This window comes from Rhipicephalus sanguineus, chromosome 8 (genome assembly GCF_013339695.2).
Source record: "Rhipicephalus sanguineus isolate Rsan-2018 chromosome 8, BIME_Rsan_1.4, whole genome shotgun sequence".
Classification (NCBI taxonomy): domain Eukaryota; kingdom Metazoa; phylum Arthropoda; class Arachnida; order Ixodida; family Ixodidae; genus Rhipicephalus; species Rhipicephalus sanguineus.
This window is the reverse complement of record NC_051183.1, coordinates 146,725,033-146,750,651: the sequence shown is the minus strand read 5'-3', so window position 1 is coordinate 146,750,651 and position 25,619 is coordinate 146,725,033. Positions and strand designations below refer to the sequence as shown.

Here is a 25,619-nt window from a genome sequence, read left to right as displayed (position 1 = left end):
AGTTTCCTCTCTAGGTTATTGTATGAAAGTCTATGTAATGAAGTAATTAAGAAAATTACGATAATTAGCTTTCCAAACAAACGGCTCGGCAGATTGATTTGAACGCGTGACTTCGAGGCAGTCGTCTAGGGATATCATTACTGCTTCCAGAAACGCCCAAAAAATACGAATGAAGTATAACAGCGCTAACTTATACTACGTGAAGAATTTTGGCCAGGAACGCCCACGAAAAGAAAAAGAAAAAAACTTACTAAAAGCGCTAGCGTCACACCTAACGGGACAATACAAAGCGGCCGTCCTTATCAAAGCACGCCTTCGCCCGCTTGTTTTAAGCATTTCTTACGATTCCTGCTCTGCCTTCTGTGCTTCCTCGCTCTCTCACTATTTTTGTCTTTCTCGTCCCCATTCGCTTACCCAAGTGTAGGATAGCAAACCGGATGCTTCTATCTGCTTGATCCTACTATGTCTCGCCCACTTGATTTCTCCGTGTTTCTGAAGCGCATTGTTTAAAATAATACGTATAACTTATGAAGGGAAGAGATAGTGAAAGCAAGGAAAACATAATGGGCATTATTTCATTTTGTGCGTTTTGTCATTGTTATTTGAAGTGCGCAGCACATTAGAGGCCCGGCTTGTCGGCCATTCAATGTCTCATGTCGCATGTCCACGCTCAAAATCAAGTGGCCAATACATGCCTAAAACAAGGCTATCAAAGCTCAAAACCAGGCTAAAATAAATGAACAAGGTCTAAAATATCACATTTCACAGAAATAACCAAGAAGTAATCGCAATAATTAACTGAAAACCACTAAAAACGCTCCGGAGCAAGAGAGGGCGCCACCGCCTCGCTAAGCGCGCGATGCCACCGGCGCTTCTCCGGCTACATCTGAAGAGGGCAACAACCTCACGGAATTCGCTGCAGACGACACCTATGCCAACTGCCGTAACAAGCAGGAACGTGGCGCGCGCGTCGCACACCGAGTTTGGGAATCTTCCTAACAAGATTCTACTCGCACCGGGGAATCCATACGTGCTTACGTCAAACATAGACGTCATTGACTGTTTGGTAAACGAAACTTTGGTTTGGTAAACGACTCACAGTAGTGGAGCTGCATTTAGCGCAGGATTTATAACTACACCAATCACTGCACAAGAACGAGTTACTTGTTTTTACACTCTATGAAAAAATCGAATATTTGGGGAGTATTTCTGCCACACAACAAAAATTGGCCGCGTATCTGCGTGCTTCGCTGCAAATGTCGTCTAAAGACGATAGAAGAGGCGCTGCGTGAGATATGGACGCCATCTGGCAATACGTCGGGAAACACGAGTGCTGTGTTGCGGGCTGGTAGTCCCGGCGCAGCGGCAGGCGAAGACCGGCGGTGACCAACGCGACCGGTGGGGACGCCGGCCAGCCCGAACACGCTGTTTGGCGCGATGCGCCGAAGGAGAAGAAACGTCCGCACTCAACGAGTACTCTCCACAAACTCTCTTACTTACACGTCGCCTGGGTAAAACAGGAATGCCAGAGCGGCGCCCCCTGTCATTCGTACAATGCAATACTGAACCGAAACCGAAACACAACATGAGCTTGTGCAGAGGGCACGGAGGAAGACAAGTTTCAGCGCAGTCGCATTTTCAGCGCACCTTAAGAGACTAGGGTTGTACCATTGTAGGGCGAGTAGGGCCAGAAGGACCGTCACGACGAAAACCTGCCTCCTCGGTCGTATTCGCCTGTAACGTTGGTGTGGCTTCGCGTTCCCTCCTCCGCTCCTGGCCTTTCCACAAAGCTACTGCCTAAGTACGAATGCCCCTACCGCGTCCTACGTCAAGCATCCCCAGTTAACTATATGATTGAGCCTGTTCAATCATCTACGGACCGCCGTCGTCGCGGCCGCGAGACTGTTCACGTCGATCGACTGAAGCCGCATTATGACCCACCAGTTGTACCTGTTCCTTAGGTCGCCAGGAGGCCAGGATGGCTCCTTTTCCGCGGGGGAGTGATTTGTAACATGGTAGGGCGCAGACAAGAACGCCTGCGAAAGAAGACGACGAAGACGGTTGTTGTTGGCGCTCGCGCTTGCTCGGCTTGGACCACTGATCGCTTCAGCTGTGGCAATCTTTTAATAAACGCGTTACTGTCTCAACGTTAAACGCATACCATCAAGGTCTTTAAAATTGCGTATCTATGTATTTTCTGTTAAAGGAACACACCGCCTAATACTTACCTAGTGATGTTGCGCCTCAGATATGCGTAATGTTTGCTTTTTGATCAACAATGTACACAAGTATGAACCTATTCAGCCGTTCACGATGGCTGGCCCTTGGGCAAGTGGTTCAACTTTGGCCGAGTGGCTGAATCGAGGGACGTGCCGACAAACAGAAAGACAGACAGAAGGACAGACCAAAATTTCTGCGTTTAAGTTCCCCAAGAAAGACTATCGTCTTTAATAATCGCCATCTGGCTTGCTTGCGTTTCCTTTCTTAAAACCCGGCCAACCCGGCTCTCGTCACTTTCCTATCAAGAATGCTATGCCATGCTGATGACGCGTGCGCCGTTCGTGACCAGGAAGTGACGGGACCGCGGTGATAACGCGACGAAAGTACGCAAGGTGGATGACGATTATAGTTGTGTGGCAGAAGCGAAGTGCTGTACACCAAGCACGAAGACTGCTCCAGGACCGTATTAAAGGATACGAGAGAAGCCAAGAGGGCTCTCATCCTAAATATGTCTTGTTGCGGTCATCGATAAATTTAGTTATAAACGCGTACCAGATCTTAAGTCTAACCAGGACAGGCATTCGGGTTTTGTAGCATAACGTATACAAGTGATGCTTGTTCAGTTGGCTCCATCAGCGCCGTGACGGTGTATGTCGTTTTCGGGTTACTTGCAAAGCATGCAGACCGCTCTCCCATAGTACAGCACATACCACTCCACATCACTCCCGTTTTTCAAGCATCACACGGTCTTCTAACTGAACACATGTAAGTAGCCACCATAACAGTAACCCGGCCACCTTGATCAGCATACTAGCCGAATACGCGAATATTAAGAATTACGGAGACTACTCTAATCCTTAACCCTTATATGCCCATACTTAGAAAAATTGAGCAAACAATAATTTTATTCACGAACAGGAGATCTTTGCCCTCAATAAAACGTACAAAATATTTAATTACTGTCAGTAAGTGCAACACAGTTGTGCAGCGCTTTTTGCACCGAGATTTTTTCTCTTGCCACAGAGCTCAAGTTCTGTATTTGCAATAACGGGCAATAGTATGGTCACTGCTACCAAACTACCTTTAGCACGAATGGTGGAAAGGCGGGATTTTTGCAATAATTTGAAGAGACAGAAAGCGTCATAACTTAGCCTATCCTCCGCTCCAGGGCCTCTCCCGCACAGAGTACAGGTTACTCAGATGAAGTAGTCCGTACGTGGTAATATTAAGGGCAAGCAATATGTAGCTGTAGCACATGTTTCGGCAGACACCTGCTTCATCGGCCATAAATGGCTGTAGTCTTCACCTAAAGAAGTAGCGATATTTTTTTTTAAAAGAAGCGTCCTACATGTAGGACACAGGGTATATATGGATTAATATAGGTGTCTTGTGGCGGCACTTGCACGTCGGCGTTCGTGTTCCCTGCTGCATTCCTTGATTCAACTTTGTGCTTCGTCGCGCTGCCGCAACGGATCTCAGAGGCCACGTAGAAAGAAGTGCGTGGTTGAGACCTGCTCCGCCAGGTGCCGCAGCCTCTGGCGTTTTCATTAGGTTAACACCGTGTTTCGTCACGCTGCCAAAGCTGATCTCACTGGCCGCAAGTAATGCTCATTCGCGATCTTGACAGTAATTGGCCCGTATCTTAAGTAAAGTCATCCTCCAATATCTCAAGGACCCAATATAACTCTAAAATTCAACCAGAATCATCGATTTCATACTATATTTACTTTTTAGAAGACTTTTCCAGAATATTCGGAAAATAGGCGATGCTCGAGCAGAAGTGCTTGGAAAGAGGTACAACAATGTTCTCGGGCCACTAAAAAAAGCGATTGCGGCAGCTCCAACGTCTTCTGAATATCAGTGCTATGCGAAGAAGTCAGCGAGGAGCTACACACGCCGTGTTGTTTGGCGTTGAGCTAAGCGATGCGAAGCGAATCTACGTCATTGTGCAAATTGAGTAGTGGTGTGCGTGACGTGGGTTCACCAGATACATCTGATACACTACACTGCCTCCTCAGGGTTAGCATGCAATGCGACGTAACGTGAGCGCACACTCGAGCACGCATGTCCATTTCATACTCGCGATTGCATATTCCCAGATTCGCCATTTCTTTATCGGTGAGTGCCAGACAAGCCTGACTGACCCATATTAGCGAGTTTTCCGATGTGTGCAGCCTCAACAAGCTCACGTGCCGTTTGGCTCTTGTATTTATATAAAACAGAGATAGAGCCACTAACACGTCTACAACCACACTAATGGCAGTGCGCTGGTAAGTATCACCGTGCCGCGCTTTTTGAGAATTCAGCCCTTCACTATATTCTGGGGCACCGTACAATAAGCGAGAGTGAAATATGAGTGGTGTAACGTAAAAGGACAGGAAAGGTCGATATCTATCCCGATCAAACGAGATAAACCGGAAGCAGATATCAAGCGCAGTAGGTAAGATAATCGGCAAGAGAAATAGCGGGTGGTTGAGTAAGTTAGAAGAACGGTTGTCGAGGAAGGCAAAATACCGCACACACTAGGCGAATGATTACGAAAGGTGACTCTTAGAAACACTGACTAGCTTGCGTCTGGTTGAGAACTTTTCAAAAATAGTCGCATATGATTGCGACAGCAATGTGTGGACTCCAGACGCATTTTGTTAATGTAATTTTACTTCGTTTTACCTTTCATCAAGTCAGTGATGTTAACCAATGCGAGTCTTATTTACTAATTTCTCTCCTCATCAATTATCATGTATCCATTATTAAACGTCCGTCCTTAGTCGCCTCTACTTACGAGACTGTATTTGTACTTATACAATTTCCATTATGTATTCGCTATTTTGCTTCTGCATTTTCTGGCTACATTCTAAACCAATCCAAGAATGATAACGCTACACGCCCACGTAGCGCTACGAAGAAAATCCAGCGCTACAACGAAGATGATGATTGGCAGCACTTCAGTGTTTTTATGTGACTGGACGTTACGTATAGCGTTATTTTCAACATACTCGGCGTTCGTGTTGCTGGAAACCGTCCCGATGTGCTCTTTTATGTAGTCTTTCTTTTCATTTCATGGCGCTTACTTTCACGAGTTATATTACCTGTTAAAAGGAGTAGCCGGCGCAGTATAAAAGCGCTAACACCTCTTAAGCAACAAATAAGCTAAAAAAAAAAGCGGCAAGTCACTTAGCGTGAGAACTGTGTTCAAAACTTTGTACAATATAATGCCTAACTTAGAGCAACCATATTACTTCTTTACTTGTTTGGATCTGTCGACAATACAGACACAATTTTTCTTTTCAGTGCTATCGTTCTCACGCTGAGCAGAGACACTTTCATGATGCACGTGTTCGGATACACAAGACGTAGTAGCCTCCTTTCTCTGACGGTGAAAGTACCCAATATCTCGTTCCTGCTTACGCGTTACATAATGGCACGGAGAAGAAAAACACGGCGTCCCACTGTTGGACGACCGATGAACATCTATAAGCACGCCCACACGTGACAAAAATAAACACAAAAAATACATTGTGTTCGTACCATAGGCGCGGTAACAGCGGGGTTCCAGCAGCGACGCCGCGGGCAATGGTTGTAAACAAGCGGCGCGGAGAGGGGAGGCATCGCAGCGAACTATGCGAGGCAGCCCACTGTCCTGTGTTTCGGTGTCGTCGTTCTAGGGTTAATCGAACGCGAGCGAGCGCGCAAGGAAAGAAAGAAAGAAAGAAGGAAAAGGAAAGAGGAAAGAAAACATGCGTTACGCCCTTCGACGTACCAGTCGTGAATCAATCACCCGGCGGCATCGGGTCGTGATGACGCTGGCCAGCGTGGGGTCAATCAGCGATGGACGCCCCCAGCGTCGGCTTCTCTCGTTCTTTATACCGTACTGCTACACTATATAACCCACATAGGTGACGTTACACCTAAACGTAGACCACCACGCGTGCCGGATGGATAGGTTCGCCTGTTGCATGACCATGCGAGTTTTCGTCCCTTCTTTCTTTTGCGCCGTTGTGTGCATTTGCAGTTGTTAGTTGGCGTTTGTGGTGTGCTGTCTTTTATCTTGTGTTCGTGTTTGCACGCCCTGTCTCTTTAACACCAAAGCGATGAACAGAAATTGACATAAAAATAATGCCAGGATCTAATTCGCTGTGATGAAAATTTGTGGTAGCATTGCGTTGATTCTTCTTTTGCTAAGAGTTTCGTGTTATGCCTGATGCCTCATATTTGAACTGCTGCTTTTTTTTCTTGTACCGTAAATAATGACTGAATCCCCCTTCCCCCCTTTAAAACGCTCCCCGTGAGGGCCTTTAGAGGAGCATGAATAAGTATAAATAAAAATTGAAAAATGACTGAGATTCACGGGAACATGGAGGCCAGAAGTGAGAAAGATCGTTCAACAGGGAATGCAGCTCGAAACGTTTTCACAAGAGCACCTCTGTAGAACCCAGAACTGTGCTTGCCCGAATTCTTTCCCTTCTCCTCCTCTGCTTTTAACGTTGGGAGAGAGTGAGCAAGGGGCACATAAGTACGCTGCTAAGGAAAGCACGTGCTGCCCTCACACAGACAAACAGAGCGACATTTCCTGATCAACAATTTTGCATCACTTCATTGAGTGTGGCACTTCAAGGCAAACACTTTTATCAATAACCGTGGCAATCATTCCTTGTATGGTGGTTTTGGAGTGCCCACATTCTTTCGCTACAGAATTCTTCTTCTTCTTCTTCTTCTTCTTCTTCTTCTTCTTCTTCTTCTTATTATTATTATTATTATTATTATTATTATTATTATTATTATTATTATTATATTGAAGCCTGCTTCACCTCCGCCGTAGCTCAGCCTCATCTCGCACTATCTCCGGAATCACGGACCATATTCACCTTTCTTACTGAGCTGAGTTGACTTGAGTTTATTTAACCACATAGCAGGTACACAAGATTGCACATAGGCGTGCTTAGGTGTGAATGGGGAGAAGCCGCATTTCACAGCTTGACTGGCCCCATCACCCGGAAAACAACAAAACTGCAGGCAACGGAAAGCGACAACACGAAAGAAAACACGCGTGTGGGCCATCACTGGAAAGAATGAAATAAAGCTCTGAGATACACAAAAAAATATTCAAACCAAAGCAATAAATCAGTGCATGTTACTGATCAACCATAAAAAATAACCTAATAATCATGAACGACACAATCAGGATATCGTAGGTGATATATTAGTTTTAGACAAAATACGTAAACTTTCAATTGGTAATTTATACTAGTCGGTACACTTGGAAAACAGAAATATCTAAAGTTTTGGAGTACATAACTAGTACGGAGGCATGGTACATGCCAAGTCTTAAGTAGACGCATAAACATGAGATATACTTGAAACCATAGCCATATACCACTTCGCTCTGAAACGCTAACCAGCGTCTATTCAAGCTTAGAATAACAGAGAGCTGAGCTAGTTGGTACGTATTCATTCTAAAAAGAGACAGGGCGTGAAAACACGGACACAAGAAAGAGATCAGGACACCACAAACGCCGACTAACAACTGAAGAGAGTCTATTCAAGTATAATATATATATATATATATATATATATATATATATATATATATCTATATATATATATATATATATATATATATGTATATATATATATATATATATATCTATATATATATATATATATATATATATATATATATATATATATATATATATCTATATATATATATATCTGTTTTTCAATTTCAATGTTCAAGAGGATGGATAACTGGGCTAATTGATGATGGTTCACTGATAATAGAAAAGCAGCGCACTTAAAAAGGGGACGAGGTAACAGTAAACATGACACAGGCGCTGACTTTAATTTTAAAGCTTTAAGAAAAGGCAGAGTTTACACAGACTTGAACGACGCATGCGGCCTCGAGGCGACAACACTCACGCCTAGCAACCATGATCAGAGCCATCGCAAACAAGAGGAAAGCGGGCGTTGCTGCGAACGATTCCGCAGCAGGGTGCTGCAAATGTCAAGCGGGCTATTATATTCGATCGAGGAAACTCCCGCATCGTCAAGTTTCTCTTTAGTTTGTTAGAACAGTTAAGACGCCGGCCTATTGCATCAGCTTGCATTTACACTTATTAGTGCCGAGCACGAAACTGGAATGAAACTGCCGCTCTTCCTTCGATCACTAACAAGCAAATCGGTATGGATAAAATAAATGCGTTTGAAACAAGTCGAAACCAAGACTGTGCCACTTATCTCTCTTACTATAAGAAATCTTCGAGTAGGGAATGTCGCTGAATAATAACAGTTGTTGGGGGTTTCACCTCCCAAAACCACGACATGATTATGAGGACGCTGTAGTAGATGGCTCGGGAATTTTCGACCACCTGAGATTCTTTAAGGTGCACCTAAACCTAAGTACACGGGCCTCTAGCCTTTCGCTGCCGTCGAAATGCACCCGCCGCAGTCGGGAATCGATCCCACGACCTTCGAGTCAGCAATCGAGCACCATAACCGCTAGACCACCGTGGCGTGCAACCGCTGAACAGCGACATTCCCTGTTCAATGTTGAAGTTGTCCCGGTCCCTGTTTCAGTTGAGCAGTGAGATCCCCTGTTCATTGATTTGTCAACACTTCAAGCTTCCACGTTCGCCTGCACTTCTGCCTTATGTGTGTAACGCAACATTACAATTTAAGCTATTTCAAATAAAGCAAAAGTCCGCTGTAAAAAAAGAAAATGCCTCAGGAAATTGAACTAGCATTCCACTGCAGCCTAGCAAGAGGCAACGTTGAAAAGAAAAATAAAAGAAAACGAGAGAGAGAGAGGCAATGAGAAGGAAAATCAGTTGGGGTAATTTCTGGTTGGTCTAGAAAGGCCACTACTAAATGGAAATATCGCTCCGGGCTACACGGCTCATTACTCTAATGGGCATCGTGAACGGACCGCTGAAAAAATAAAATAAAAATAAAACAGTAAGAAGAGACGAGGTCATGCTGATAAGGAAAACCGGAAATTCGCTCGAGCGAACGAAACCACAAACAAATCCTTGTCTCAAATCTAGTCATCAATTTTTTTCTGCACTGAACAAATGTGCACCTGAGCAGTGCACGTTCCTTAAAACAAAGCCACGACGGCTGGGACTTCATTGCGCGGAGGTATTGAAAACATAGCGTTGTTGCATGAACTACTTAAAAAAAGGAGAAAAGAAAAACAGAGTATAATCAGGACAGAGACAAAAAAGACGGTATCTTTTCTTATTTTTTGTACGTTGATACTGCGTTCAGTCAGCAATGCCAGAATACTGCACCCAGAAACTTTCGCAGCAGGTGTTTCTGTTATAATGCCCACACGTTTTAGTCCTAGCTGGGGCTTTTGTAAAGACCGTTATATACATCGTTCTGGGGACAACGCTACTATCCTCCCAAAAAAAGAAAAAAAGGAAGTGAGTAGCCGGTGCGTCTCGCAAGAGCTAATGTCGTTTTAAACTTGGGCAGCTAATAAAGCGGCATTTCTGGTTTCAGGGTGACACACAGACGGCGATTGGAAGCCATTACACGCTCTGTCGGGTTTATTTCTTTCTTTCGTTTTTCGGCGGCTGCATTTACGATAGAGGCGAGAATATTTGAGGCCCGTGTACTTAGATTTAGGTGCACGTTAAAGAATCACAGGTGGTCGAAATTTCCGGAGCGCTCCACTGCGGTGTCTCTCATAATCATATCGTGGTTTTGGGACGTTAATCCACCGATAATATTTTCAATAATATTATTATTATCATTATCACTTCTTTTGTTTTTTTTTTCGCGAAAGGCACCGAAAGTTATTAAAAGGATGGTTTCTGAGGACACAAAAAGTTTCTTCAAAAGTAGGCTTTCACGTTTCATGAACGTTCTTAGATAGCAGCATCATGCTAATTAATCGCAAATAGGATAGAACAGCAGTTAGGCAAAATCAGCCACTGTTAGTAATTGTTAAACAATTTTTACGATTATTAGCCAACACTAGCGGACATTAGCGACATTTCCGGCAAAGTCAATCAGCGTTAACATTAGCGAAACTCGTTCTTGGCCAAGTGTGTTCGACATGCTTGAAAATAAAAGGTTGCGCGAAAATAAGGCACAAGCGAGGGCACAGGGACAAGCGCTTGTCCCCGTGTCCTCGCTTGTGAACGTGTCTTATTGTGTTACGGTGTTGTATAGTGTTAACATGCGTTATTAGTACAGAAACAACGGTGGTAGTTAAATAACACTTCCTTCAGAATTGGCCCATATTTCTTTAGTGGCGCGAGCAACGAGGGACACTCGTGTTTCTCTTCCAAGCGTTTCCGGTCCACCACTTACTTTTGATTTTACGAATATTCAGAACACGTGTTAAAAAATTGGTACAAAATTCGTACTTCTGGTTCAACTTAAGAGTTATATTCGATACATATTACATTGTAGCATGTTTACTTAAGACAAGGGCGAAACAACTATCGGGATAATTAACTGAAAACTAAGTTAAATGAGTTCAGTGAAACGAGCAGACGGTTTTCTTGGGAGCAGCTCAGGTCGTTGCGGCACCTGGCGGAGCAGATCTCGACCACGTGCTTCTTTCTAGGTGGCCTCTGAGATCCGCTTCGGCAGTGCGTGAAACACGCAGTTCACCCGAGGAATACAACATGGCACAGAATACACCTTGACTTAGGGGTCGTGGAATACACCTTGACTTGGATGTCACTACGAGACACCCAAGTCAAGGTTTAGAATCACCTCTGGCTTATCTCCTCAGGTATCCGGCATCGTGCCACTTTACGGAATGAGGCTACAAGTAAGTGGACATCGCATTCACCGCCTTTAGACGACTCACCCGTGCAGCAGCCTGTCTACGTGCGTCGTTCAAGATGGCGTCGACTCTTGGCCAGTGCCCCTGCATAGGAGAACAAGAATAAATGTGACGCTCATGTGGAGAAACACATTTTAAGGCGAAAGCCTTAGATGCCTCATCAAACGCGATAAATGAACAGCGCCCCGAGGCGTCAGCGCCAACAAGAGTGATGAAAAAAAATACCGCGTCATGACGCTACCATATGACGTCATCGTGGCGTCACGTACGACCAAATTCGGTGACGTCATCATGACGTCACTGTGACGTACCATAAAATGAAGACACATAATTACGTCATCACATGACATTCGCGCTTGGTCAAAGGTGGGCCGATCACGGAGGCAGTGCGAAACCACGTGAGGTGCAGAAAGCTTAGAACGCCTCCGATCCTGGACGCAGTGCAAAACCACGTTAGGTGCGGAAAGCTTTCGGTGTGTGGAGGGGCTGGATCGATGCATGAACTGAGAAGAAAAAGAACAAAACGGCCTCACCTTCGGGGTCGTCTTAGGTGAATGCATGAGGGACCCTGTGATCAGGGCCGTAGCCAGGAATTTCTTTCGGGAGGGCGGGGGTGCACCTGCTGAAAGCTTTGACTGTTTGAGAAAAACGCCTATCTTCTTTACTTATTTTCGGTAAAAATCTCCCTCCATCAAAATACCGGGGGGGGGGGAATGGTGCAGGGCGGGCCCCTAGGCCTTCCCTCCCCAGCTGACCAGGGGTCTGCCCGGGATTATTAGTGGCACGAGCACCGATTGACATTCTTTGCTATCCTCCAGACCGCCCTGTCTATAGCGCCGGTGCGAGTTCTCCCCAAACGCCGATAAAAATAAAACCGTATGTAAAAGTTTTGGAATGGGTTAAACTAACGTTTGTACATGATAGAGTGGACATTAAGGCATTCAGAGATTTAAATTGAAGTTATATATTTAGTAGATATTAGTGTAAACGTCAATTACATTTGAGAAATCCATCGGATGGGTCATGTTGCAACACCTGACGGACCACGCGCTTCTTTCTACGTAGCTTCGGCTGCGCGTGAATCATTAAAGCCGAAAACGTACATAAAACGGATTGAACCGGTACGAGTGCTGCTTCCAGAACCCTACGTCATGAATTATGGTCACTTTAGGTTCTTCTCGCGCAGACAGATATTAGAGGGCTAGAACTGCTCATACTTCAAACAGCCCTTGAAACGAGCCCTTGAAAATCATCTCCTTTCCTTCATTCATAGCAAGGGTCTCGTCCTGGCAGACTTGATGCCTTCAGGTAGTATGCGAGGGATTATTGGTCAGCTGCCAGCTCGTAAAAAGATCACGTGCTACGTGACGCCAATAGGCAAAAAAAGAGTGTTCCACACTCGCCGCCATGGCTGCGATTGGCGCTGACTAACACTCCTAGGTTTAAATCAACATATATACCCCATAAAGTGGACGGGAGGATGACCGCCGCCGTAGCTCAGTGGTAGAGCATCGGACGCGTTATTCGAAGGTCGCAGGTTCGGTCCCTGCCGGCGGCAAGTCATCTTTTCGTCCACTTTACTTTCTTCACATTTATATTCTAAATACTACAGATCACACCCCCTATACTTTCCTTGGCGTTATTGTCTGTTAGTTTTCCTTAATATTGTGTCTAACAAAGATAAAACGAGCCCTTGAAAATCATCTCCTTTCCTTCATTCATAGCAAGGGTCTCGTCCTGGCAGACTTGATGCCTTCAGGTAGTATGCGAGGGATTATTGGTCAGCTGCCAGCTCGTAAAAGATCACGTGCTACGTGACGCCAATAGGCAAAAAAAGAGTGTTCCACACTCGCCGCCATGGCTGCGATTGGCGCTGACTAACACTCCTAGGTTTAAATCAACATATATACCCCACAAAGTGGACGGGAGGATGACCGCCGCCGTAGCTCAGTGGTAGAGCATCGGACGCGTTATTCGAAGGTCGCAGGTTCGGTCCCTGCCGGCGGCAAGTCATCTTTTCGTTCCACTTTACTTTCTTCACATTTATATTCTAAATACTACAGATCACACCCCCTATACTTTCCTTGGCGTTATTGTCTGTTAGTTTTCCTTAATATTGTGTCTAACAAAGATAAAACGAGCCCTTGAAAATCATCTCCTTTCCTTCATTCATAGCAAGGGTCTCGTCCTGGCAGACTTGATGCCTTCAGGTAGTATGCGAGGGATTATTGGTCAGCTGCCAGCTCGTAAAAAGATCACGTGCTACGTGACGCCAATAGGCAAAAAAAGTGTTCCATACTCGCCGCCATGGCTGCGATTGGCGCTGACCAGCACTCCTAGGTTTAAATCAACATATATACCCCACAAAGTGGACGGGAGGATGACCGCCGCCGTAGCTCAGTGGTAGAGCATCGGACGCGTTATTCGAAGGTCGCAGGTTCGGTCCCTGCCGGCGGCAAGTCATCTTTTCGTCCACTTTACTTTCTTCACATTTATATTCTAAATACTACAGATCACACCCCCTATACTTTCCTTGGCGTTATTGTCTGTTCGTTTTCCTTCATACTTCAAACAGTGTTTCTATAAACTGGGACACAGCACTGGGCGCTGTAACAGGCCCGTATGCAGGGGGAGGGGAGGGAAGGGGTTACGTCTCCCCCCCTCCTTGCGAATTTCTGATGCAGGAGGCTGTTTTACCGAAAATATATAATGAAAGCAGGCGTTTTTCTAAAACAGTCAAGGACTCCAACAAGTGCACCCCCGCATACCCCGGGCAGGCGAATTACTGGTCCGCTCTTCCTGCAGCTTTCACGTTGAGCGCAACTGCATACATTCCTTTCTCGAGTGCGTCTACCATTTGGCCACTCGCACGTACTAATATACGCCCACCGATAACAAAGAAAGGCGTTGTCAAGCGAATCTTGTATCGCTTCAGAAGGGTTGTGCGCGTTGCAGGTGTGACCGAAAAAAGGAAAAAAATAAAGAAGAAACGGCGCCGTCGAGCGCAATGAAATGCGTTCCTTGAAGCTGTGATCTGATATTTTATGCAGGTTATCGTGGTTGGTTTTCCTTTCACGTTGCCACATTTGATTGTAGGCTGGATATGTACGCATGACCGACGTTGTTGTTGCCTGTACCAACTGAAGTGTTGTGTTTCTAAGTACATGGATGAAGGCCCAATGAACGATATGGAGAAAAGAAGCAGTTAGGAGGTAGCATTGCGCAATGCGATGGTATGAAAGAAAGAAAGAAAGAAAGAAAGAAAGAAAGAAAGAAAGAAAGAAAGAAAGAAAGAAAGAAAGAAACAAACAAACAAAAGCAGTCGGTCAGGCACGACCACGCCAAGCTTCTCTTGCCCCCATTTTGCCGATAGGGCAAGGGCTTCCGAATTTTCTTTCTTTTTTGCAGGCACCAACGCTTGCATGAGCTCTACAGTCAGCAAACAACACTTTTACCTGTTACCACTTTTCCTACTGCCGCAGGAGCAAGAGATTTTTATGCAATAAACGGTACGTAGTATACGCGATGAAATCAGGTAACGAACCGGAACCCCACCCTGCCTGTTCGCCTCACTCCAAACGCGGCGGGCAGTCTATTTGTCGTCTGTCGGTGAAGCCTCGTGTTCCCAACAAAGGTCAGCCGGCGACCGTTGTCCGAGAGGCCGCTCATCACGACCGCCATGTGGCTCGATCGTTGCTTTCATTTCGGGTATTGTGCTCGGCCTGTGTTTACCCCCGGCGGATTCTATTCTCTGCCCCGCAGCAACTACGAGTACACTGTCTCCGAGTACCTCTGACATTTCTTTATTTCTTCACATTAATTTCTTTTACTACATTGCTATTTCGAAAATGGCTGCGTGTTGGGCATCACGTTTGCTGTACCAGGCAAACACATTCACGGTACTCGAGTTTCGCTAGCAAACAAGGAAGTCACGGGCTATAAGAGCTTAGAAAGAAATGATTTATCGACAACAAACACGGGAAGACCCGAGACGGGTAGGTACATTACCCGAAGGTCGAGGGACGGATACCTGCCGCAACGGTCGCATTTTCGATGGAGGTGAAAATATTAGTAGCCCGTGAACGTGTACCTATATTTATGTGCACGTTAAAGAACCCCGCGTGGTCGAAGTTTCCGGTGCCCTCCACTACGGCGTGCCTCACAATCAACTTGTAAACTCGACTTGCTGCGCAACCAGCAGAAAGTCGCTTTTCCTGTCTCCCTCCTTCTTTCCTGCTCGTCCTGCAGCAAGTCGAGTTTACAAGTATGAACCAACTAGTCTGCAAAGAAGTATTGCCTCATAATAAAATTGTAGTTTTGGCACAGAATACCCCAGCAATTATTATTACTATTGTTAATGTTTTGAAGCGTGACTCAGTGCAGAGGAATAATGACTGGGCGTGCGCTTTACTACATTTCTTTGTCGTTGTTGTTCTTGTTTCTGGCTCAGGCGCAGTGTAATGTTACGACGCGCAGCACTGAGAGCGTAGTCATGCTATATGTACACATGAGCAACATGTATACAAGGCCCAACGACGCTCAGTGCGGTTGAAAACATCGGTTGAAAAAAGCGAAACTTGTAAACGCTAGTTGATAAAGAAATGTTGCCTGGTATATGCGCCTAGTAATTTGCTTTATACGAAGGAGGCAGAACGACGAAGACAAAGGTGCATTGTAAGAAAGCCGACCTCCAGCAGTGTTTTCATTTCCATTTCCACAGTCATGCTCATAAAATTCAGAAATTCACGCAACGCGTGTAAAGCACATTGCACATATCTTAAGCAGAATACCGCTAGGTGGCGGAAAGGTTGCGAAATTGATAATTGACAACAACCCTCTTGTAGCAGGAATCCACCAGCTACAAACAGCTGGTCGTCAATTATCTAATTCATAACCCTTCTTCCACCTCGCGAGATTCCGCAGAACTCATTTGCAATATTCTGTGTCCTCGTGCTTCGAGTTGTTGACTAATTCGCCTTCGTGCTGCCAATTGCTAGCATTTTGGTTAGCCCAATTTCGGGACCGCCCCGCGAAGCCGTTCGTCCTGGGTTCGATCCCCGGACCAGGAAGATTATTTCTTCAACTAAGGTTTCCTTTCTGAGAAATTCGTATAGATTTCCTTGTGGCTTCGTGGTACAAACGGATGGTTGTCAATTATCAATTTTCTAACACGTATTCAGAGCATGGAAAACATCCCATCCGCCGTGGTAGGTTAACGTGTCGTGCCAGGACGCGGGTTCGAATAGCTGCCATAGTGGCCGCACATCAGTGGGATAGGCAAAACACCTGTTTACTGAATTAATCAGCCCAGGTGGTCAAAAGTAGACCACTGTCTCTCGCTACGGTGTCCTTACTAATCACTTCATGGTTTTGGTACCTGAGATGCTACTGTTTCCTCCATGGTGAACATGTACAAAGTGGCAGAAACCACATTCAGACACATTTTGTTCAGCCACACTGATTAAAGCTATAGGCATTTGTTGTGTGCTGGTATTCGTGCGTTGCAGAGTCACATCGAAAGGCACCTCGGTCACTCAATTTCTTTGTGCGATGCCATAAGTAAACTCACAATAAATAAAGTAATAAGGCAAACACGGACATCCTAGCATTATTCGCTGATAATGAAATGAACGGATTGCTGGCGCACAGGTAATTAAATCGCGTTATTGTTTTTTATCTTCATAACCAATTATTGTGTCATTTCACTTTTGCTTCTCCTTGCAATGTTTTTTTTTATTTTCAATTGTTAATTGCGCAATCGGCAGTGTATGGCAGGAAATTATCAGCAGCCGCATTACATACGTTATTTATTACTGCATGTTCTTACGCAACTTATCGTCTACGCATCTTAAATATCGCTCGATCAAAGTAGCTTTTATCAAAATTGAGGGAAAGGCGATACACTTCAGACGTCGCCTCTTCCACAAAGATATTTATATGATCTTTTCTTTTCCCCCGTGGAATGTTACTTATTACAACCGGTCTTGCCTTTCGACACAGGCTGATTTGCAAGCTTCATGTCGAAACAAACTGCGTGTTACTGCATCGCGGAATATTAGGGGCGAAGCACCTTAAGACCTCACAATGTCCGTCCGTCCCCCGTAGTCTACAGTCGAAGCGTAGATGCAAAACAGCTGTGCATAAACCGTCTACAGAGCGAGCATAGCGCGCATATGGTTTAACAATATACCGTACTCGGAGTGGCGCCGCTCGAAAGTTGCTCGAAAACAAGAGCATAGATTAACAGGTGACAGCATGCGCAAAACCGTCTACCGAGCGCGCACACTGTGGTCCTAAAATAGACCGTTCTCGGGCGCGGCGCCGAGCGACCTCGCCTTTGCCAACTTTAGGCTAAATCCGATCGAAGAACCACTGCCTCTACATTTCACGGACCACAATTCAGTAATAATGAAGGCAAAATGGAATCCACAACTGAACATGACATACGAGTTATCACCAATAAAACACATTGTATATGACTGCACACACGCGTTGTCACTCATATACATGCGCGAGTGGGCAATGTCACGGGAAATCCACGGTTACCGAACGATCCCCAGTGCTTCGCCCAATCATCATCCTTTTCTGTTTGGGTATGCGTGCATTTTTTAAATGCGAGCATTCCTTTAACCACGACCACGGTGTAAGCTATAGTGGCAACGACCTAGCCATTTGGAACGACCGATTAACCAAGAGAGCGACTCGCCGTCCGCCAGTGGCGTCACACGAGCTCAGAAATGAGCTCAGCACAGCGCATATGCGCCCCGTATAAGCACAAACAAACCCATTACAGCAAAGATGTATGTGGCTGGGCTCTGGCGGATCCAGTCCCTTCGTCTCCTCGCCACCACCAAAGGCTCTTTGACAAGTGTCGAGATACTCGGCGGCAGGGCTTCCCATAAGTCGCGGTGCCCCTTTGTTTCGTGACGTGGAGATCGTGCTGGCGCTGTTATCACTGCAGTCGCACTTTGGATTCGGTACGGGACTGACGCGTGTCGTTCGCTCGGAGGAAGAAGACAAGCAATTGAAGAAGTGACAACGCGCACTAATTGATTATTTTCGATATTAAGGTTCTTTTCTCATTCTATTGGCACATAACCCAAAGATTCTTATTTTATTTTCAATACTCGCTTGTAGTCCGAATAATTCAATTACTTTTGTCTAAATTCTAAATTTCCATGTAATGTTTACCGCCGGTTTCATGGCCAATCCCCCTTTGTGGGTAAGAGCCAGTAGAAGAGGATCAAGCAAGCAAGCAAGCAGAAGGGCAAATGGCCGCGAAAGCGATGTGAAGCCTCTGCTGCACAACCTGCAGACGTAGCCGCTGGCTTCCATCTTTACAGTAGTGGAAGTGCTCTGAATTGTGAATATGTTTCGAGGTTGGTATTTGACCTCTCTGCCACTTGTACCGAATCCTGATGCTTTAACAGCTTCGCAAAAGGCCGTTGCAATATCAGGCTGAACAGAACACGCTTATAAATGCGCCGCGTGCATGTGAGCGCGTTGAAACGCCTGGCTCGTATTTACAACGCTGACGGAGTGTTGTCGAGCCACTCTTCAATCGAATTTGGGTGTGCAGAAGTACAGTGCTCTGCGACTGAAACGCAATACTCGGTGCGCGTAAGTGCTGGCGGTAAGGGTGACGGTAAGGCAGAGACAGATGGTCACTGTATTCGATAGACAGCCGTGTAGTCTGTGGCTCTTGGTGGCGCCGGCGGAGCACTGTTGGCCATGTTTTCAAAACCCTGGATGACGCTTGATCTTCGCTTTCAAGAGTAGAACGCGATAGCGTAATTGGACCGTGTTCTTATTGCCTTCCCAATCCCTAGTCTGGCTTGGCTTCTCGGTCCACTCCTAAACCGCGCCGCAAGGAAAGCCAAAATACAGACGCGTGCTGCCTCCTATATCCATGCATGCGGCGCGACAGGACACGGAAAGCGTGCCCGTGGGCCATTTGCGCTATATCGCGAGTGTTGAGTCAAGCCGCTGAAGAGCCTCCGCGGTGTGCGTACCACCAACGCTGAATAGTGTATATAAATGGCTCGCCGTTAGTATGCTAAAGGATGTATGCGTGGTGGCCGTGCGGCTAAACGCATCGCTTCACAGAGCGAGAGGTCGCAGGTTGGAATACCCCATCCCACTCTAACCGAAGATCACTTATACTCTCTTTGTTTGCATCAAGCTCGAATTTTCGCTCACCGACAACGCTGATTTTCCGCTCACAACCAAAGACCTCGACGCCGCCGACACCGGAATTTCTGCGAAAAGAGCTCTTTAATTCTGTCGCATTAAAACACTGCGCTCACGTGCCGCACCGCACTAAGCGGTTGCGGCTGGTGGAGCCGCGTTACGAAGGGTTCCCAATTGACGCTACAATGGGGCTTCTCTTGGAAATTCTATTATCTGCGAGCACTGTTCGTGATGAGATCATGGTTGATGCAACACTCTTGAACACTTTCGCAGGCTCTCGCAGTCAAGCTTGCCTGCGAAATGAAATTATTCGGGACGTTAACATAAACAAACAAGAAAGGAATAAAATAAAGTACTGCAAATCAACCACGCTGTAGAAGTGGCATTATAAAGCGCTATTGATGTACAGAAAAGAGAAAGCGGTGGCGTTCAAGGCGAAGCAGCTGATGTATGTTCTTTTTTTAGATGCGAAGTATCTTATGGCGGAGTTCAATCCGGTGGTGCAGGTGTGCGGCGTGACCACCCTTACTGCGCATGCGCATACCATCTCCCCTCCCCCTCTCCACATCCCCTTTCCACTTTCCCTCTCCCCACCCATCTCCCATTCTCCTCTCCCCTCCCCCTCTTCCCTTTGCCCCTCTCCCCTCCTTCTTCCCACTCTTCCTCTAAAACGCGGGCAGAACATGCCGAAATTCTCTCCTGCGCAACGCCACGATGAGCACCAGCGCACGCGCGTCCCCTCCCCCTCTCTCCTCTCCTACGCTGCCCCCCTCTCGCACGCCTGCCGACTGCGTTCCCCGCTCGCCCTGTGAGAATTAACGGCCAGGCTAAGGGAAGACAAGACGCGCGTAGCGTTCCTCTTCGCGTTCCTCGACGCGAGGTCAGTAGCATGCCCAAAGAACGCCAACGGAACGCGATCGTGCAAGTGCTCCGGCTTCGCATCGCCTCATGGTCCCCTTTATCGGGAAATGGTGTAATTTTTCTTTTCTTTCCAGTGCAAGATTTCCCCGCACGGCCCGTTTATTTGTAGCCGTTCCGTTACGAAAAGAAGGTGTCGATCTACTTGCGCCGCCCACATTACTAATCAGCTGTGTCCGCAGGTGCTGCTATCATAATAACATATAAGTGTTCCATTTTTACGTCCCAGTTCCACGATATGGTTATGAGGGACGCCGTAGTGGAGGGCTCCGGAAATTTCGCCAACCTGGATTTCTTTAACGTGACCGAATTCTAAGCACACGGACCTGTAGCGTTTTGCCTCAATCGAGTAGGGGGTGCTATACAACGCGTGAAATGAACTGCACACGAATGGAACTCTCCCTTGTCCCGTTAATAGGGAGGCAATCGCCGAGCAGATTCCCATTGCTGACGTCATGGCCCCCCGAAACGCACCTAGAAAGCGCGGACAATTCATAGTAGGACTCATTCAGAGTAGGATTCATATTCTCATTTAGGGCTGCACAAGCATCACACAAACACGCACACTCGGCTGGTATTAATTACAGCTCACAATATAACTTTGATGGCGTTTAAAACAACGGGAACAAAACAAACAGATCACGTACTACAAATGCAATGTCACGCCTTACAAACTATTCAAGAACACTTAATGTCTTGAATATTCACCAAACGTATCCAGTCCACAATTCTTGGAAGGTATCTTGAATGCTTCTCTTCCAGGAAACACGCGTAACCGCCGGCGCCGGGATTTCACGTCGTCTTTTTAAATCGACGATGCGCGCCCAATGAAGCGCTCGTTTGTGACAGGAACACATATCCGAATACTTAGAAAACTAACCTTGTAATACTATTGCAATAGTGGACCATGTGGTATGTGTTCAAGCAAGGCAATTGCGGTGCAGCTCCTACAGCGATGACTGATGAAGTATGCTGAGCAGAGAAAAGTTGTTATTTGTCCTCTTAACTGCTGATGATACCCATGGACGGCTTCCAAATGAGGCTTAAAGATAACTTGCTGAAGAAAAATAGAAAATACTTGCTTTATGAAATAAAAATGAAACGCAATACCAGAACTGAGTGATTTTCTGTGTCGTTTCTTTGTGCAACGAACTGCAGGATAAATAAAACAAGAGAGGCGCTTCCGATTACTGACTCAACGGAAATGCCGACCTGAACTAAACGAAGCGAAATAGAGGAAGAAGCAATTGCATTCTGTCAAGCACAGCTACCTGCTATTAGAACAAGATTAGAAACTGGGGCAGCTAAAATCCCCAGAGTGACCTATCGATGGCGACAAGTACAGAGCCCTGTTTTGCAGCTGATGCTCACAAAAGCAATCTACAAGTGAGCGAACTGTCGTAATTCTCCGTATTTGGAGTTGAAACCGCACTCTCTTTGAAAGCACCTTCTGCGAAAGTGCCGAGCGTTGGTCGTCCAGAGCGTGCAGCCTGTCCAGGGCTGTATTTTGAGCGGAGCCGAAGATAAGGCATACAATTAGCGGTACGCATAGAATAACGATAACCTTACCTTTCCGAGCATCTTTGGTTTAATAAAGAGCAAACGGGTCTAGAGCACACTAACAACCTATATAGTCTTTCAGGCAGTGTGGGAAATTATTATTTTTAAGTGCGGATCACTTTAAGGGCCAGGGCTGCCGCATGCTGTCGACGCTTGGCATAACGCAAGCCAAATCATGTACAAAAATGAAAAAAGAGAGGAAACAATCGAGAAAGAGAAAGAAAGAGAGAGAAAGGGAAAAAATAGGAAGAAAGATAGAAATACATAGATATAAAGACAGAAAAAAAGACAGAAAAAAAACTTGAAAGTGAAAAAGAAAGAAAGACGGGAGGAAAGAAAGAGAAAATCGAAATGAAACAAAGACGGCTGCCCAGCTCCAGACTTCCTTCAGGCTTGGCCCCACTAGTGCGAAGCCGCCTAAATTTTTTTAGTTTTGCGCTACCCGTGGCATTGGTAATAAATCAACATGGTGCTACAGTACCTAGTACACCTACTAGCCCGACTTGTGGGAGACCTGTGACAGATAACCTCGTTTCAATAAGGGCTGCTGAATGGGCTCATTGATGTGACATGCTCTACATTGCTCAGTCGCAACAAAGGCAAGGACGCACGGCGGTGTTTGTCGCTAGGCGTTCCTTCTCCTCTATGTCCTTGTTTCCGCTGCACTATGTATGGCAGAAGAACCTTGCTAGTTCAGTGTGGTAATCTCACCCATTCATTCCAAATACACGTGTTGGGACTTGAACTGAAGCGTTTTTCACAGTGTGTTTTGTTTTATGGGCTTCAACCTCCCAAAGCGACTCAGGTTATGACAGACGCCGTAGTGGAGAACTCCGCATAATTTCGACTAGCAGGGTTTATTCAACGTGCACTCTCATCGCAGAGTACGGAGAGTATGTCACTATTGCATTTTGCCAGTTTTAAGGTATTTAGTAGGCACCTAGAGAATAACAAAGAAACTCAAGAAGAAACTAAGCACCACTCCGCGGGCAAGAGAAAGAAAAATGGCAGGTGAAAGTCTAAGAGATATGAAGATAAGCGAGTGGATCAGAGAACTAGCAGAGCCAGCCAATGTTTTAGTTGAAATGAAAAAGGAGAAATGGAACCTGGTGGGTCGCGTCATGAGAAGGAGAGATCACAGATGGCCAGTTAGAACATTGGAACGGATAACAATTAAGACACGGGGAGCGCGGCCGTGGATGGCAAAGGGTTAGATGGAGCGACTAAATTAAGAAATTTGTAGGTATGGAATGTACAGAACTCGCGCAGTACAGAATGGCATGGATATCATTGGGAGAGGCCTTCGACAGGCATTCGACATAGACAGGGTGATGATATTGATGATAACTTAAAAGGGACGTGTTAACAATTCAACCAATAAATCAAATTTTCACTAATTAATATTAACGACTGTACTCGTACTTAGTGATGAAAGAATACTGGTTCTAAGTAGACACGACTGACGCTGATGTGCAGTTGGTATACATTTTTAGACCTCTTCGTTGTTCTCAAATCTTGGTCCGAGTTAGCTGGAAAGCCCTGTATACACAACAGGCTTTTATTCATTTTATCTATAGCATGATAGCTTCCTAGTGAGCTCAATTAGCAGAGCGACCGCCCCGGAGGGGCGTTGGTCCCGGGTTCAATCCCTGGAGCAGGACAAATGTTTCGGCAACAAAGACATTTTCTTCTTGAGAAATCCGTAAGGATATACTTGTGGCTTCGTTCTACAAACGGGTGATTTTCAATTTCCCTTTTCTTAGCACGACATCACTTACTGCTTTCGCACTTGAACCTGTGGTTCATCGGTTTTTTGAAACGACACGCTATCAAAAACTGTCATCTTCAGTTTTTTATACTTGCTTATGAAAAAAAAAAAACCTTTGGAATAATGACGCTTCCACATTTTTTCATAAAGCCTCCATTTTGCTTTCGAAAGTCTGTAATACACAGGGTGCAACCTTCGAGAGAGCACAACAGCGCATCACAATTTCACGCTTAGCGGGGTTGCACTCGGGAGAGTCATTCTCTTCGCGACAGTGCCAGAGATACAGGCACAAAAAAAGGAAAAAAAAATAAAAACATGTGCTGTTCAGAATATAGGCACGCGCACTTTTCATTTCCTTCCCGACGAAGTTTCAGCCTTCTCGCATAAGCAAAGTTTTGGGATTGGGGAAATGAATCACGAGCGCCCCGTACTCTTTCATACAAGACTAGCCTCCGAAATATCAATTTTCCGAGACACGCGTCCGTGACAAAAGCGGCTTACGGATGAAAGACGCAAATAGAAAAAACAAAGCCGCAACAAACAAAACAGCAATTAGTACAAGCTAGATTTATGATTACCCTTACCATATTACATAGTGATCTCTTAAAAGCTGTGCACAAGACACGCCATTTGTAAGGAACAAAATTCAGTTATACGGTTAAAGAAACCATATGCCTACACGTGGAAAGACTGCCCTTTAATAAATTACTTGAAATATGAAACAATTCTTGGCGAAACAGAGGCACTTTGACAGTTTCTATCTATCTATCTATCTATCTATCTATCTATCTATCTATCTATCTATCTATCTATCTATCTATCTATCTATCTATCTATCTATCTATCTATCTATCTATCTATCTATCTATCTATCTATCTATCTATCTATCTATCTATCTATCTATCTATCTATCTATCTATCTATCTATCTATCTATCTATCTATCTATCTATCTATCTATCTATCTATCTATCTATCTATCTATCTATCTATCTATCTATCTATCTATCTATCTATCTATCTATCTAGTCGCCTACACCTGGGCGCTCTCGTGGTCGTCTCCTTTACTTGACACACACTAAAGTTCGCATGGAAGGGCGTTAGTGTACGACGTACACGAGAAGCAAGTCATTACATGAATAGCGTGAGATACTTGCGGCGAAGTAGTGATGCTGGGCTGGTCACGCATTAAGTGGCCGGCCCAGGTCTGCTCCTTTCGTTTAACGTTAACCAGAACATCAGCAACATCCCTTTGTTGTCTGACCAATTCAGCTTCTGTAACAACCCACCGATTCGAAGAAAAATGCGTTATTTGAAACCATTTTAACACCTATAGCGCACAGAATGGACAGGAACACAAAGATACAACGTGGACGCTTTGTGTTCTTGTCCCTTATGTGCGCTATAGGTGTTAAGATGGATTACCAACATGCCCACGTTCTTTGAAGTTATATTACATGAAACCATTGCGCAGGCTCTTTTTTTTAATTTATACCTATCGCTCACTTAGGTTACATAAAGACCGCAGTGTTCAATTAATAATAATAGACAGATTTAGTTGGGCGTCCGCAACAACGTACGGACGCAGCCTGCCATAGGAAATGGCTGGCAGGCTGCGTCCGTACGTTGTTGCGGACGCCCAACTAAATCTGTCTAATAACTGTTGGGGTTTAACGTACAAAAACCACGATATGATTATGAGAGACGCCGTAGTGGAGGGCTGCGGAAATTTCGACCACCTGGTGTTCTTTGACGGGCACCTAAATCTAAGTACACGGGCCTCAAACATTTTCGCCTCCATCGAAAATGCAGCCGCCGCGGCCGGGTTTCGATCCCGCGACCGTACAAGCTAAGCGGGATACACCTGTCGGTCATGAATATATTTCTATGTTAGTACAATGTGGCACGTCAAAAACACGTTTCTCTTACATTTATGCCATTTTTGATGCCGCTACCAAAGCCCGTAGTGAGCAGCAACCAACCGGTTGATTAAATAGGGCAATAATTCCGCTCAGATGAGTTATTTGTTTCCATGAATTATTTGGATTTGGCAGACAAGGTAGGTCACACCGGAGTGCTTCACTGCAACAGACGGTATCAGGCAACTTTAGAATGTGTCTCTTTTTATTTTCTTTTTTAGAGCAAAGCTGCATATATATA

General features: G+C 45.5%; 1 protein-coding gene across 1 annotated transcript in view; it reads right to left on the bottom strand.

The window, feature by feature from the left end:
- LOC119402385 (uncharacterized) overlaps positions 1–25,619 on the bottom strand; it is a 736,276-nt gene that overhangs the window by 271,633 nt on the left and 439,024 nt on the right. Inside the window, exon 3 of the mRNA XM_037669521.2 lies at positions 11,048–11,107. The gene's annotated coding sequence lies outside the window, so the exon portion shown is untranslated. The remainder of the gene's footprint in view (positions 1–11,047; positions 11,108–25,619) is intronic.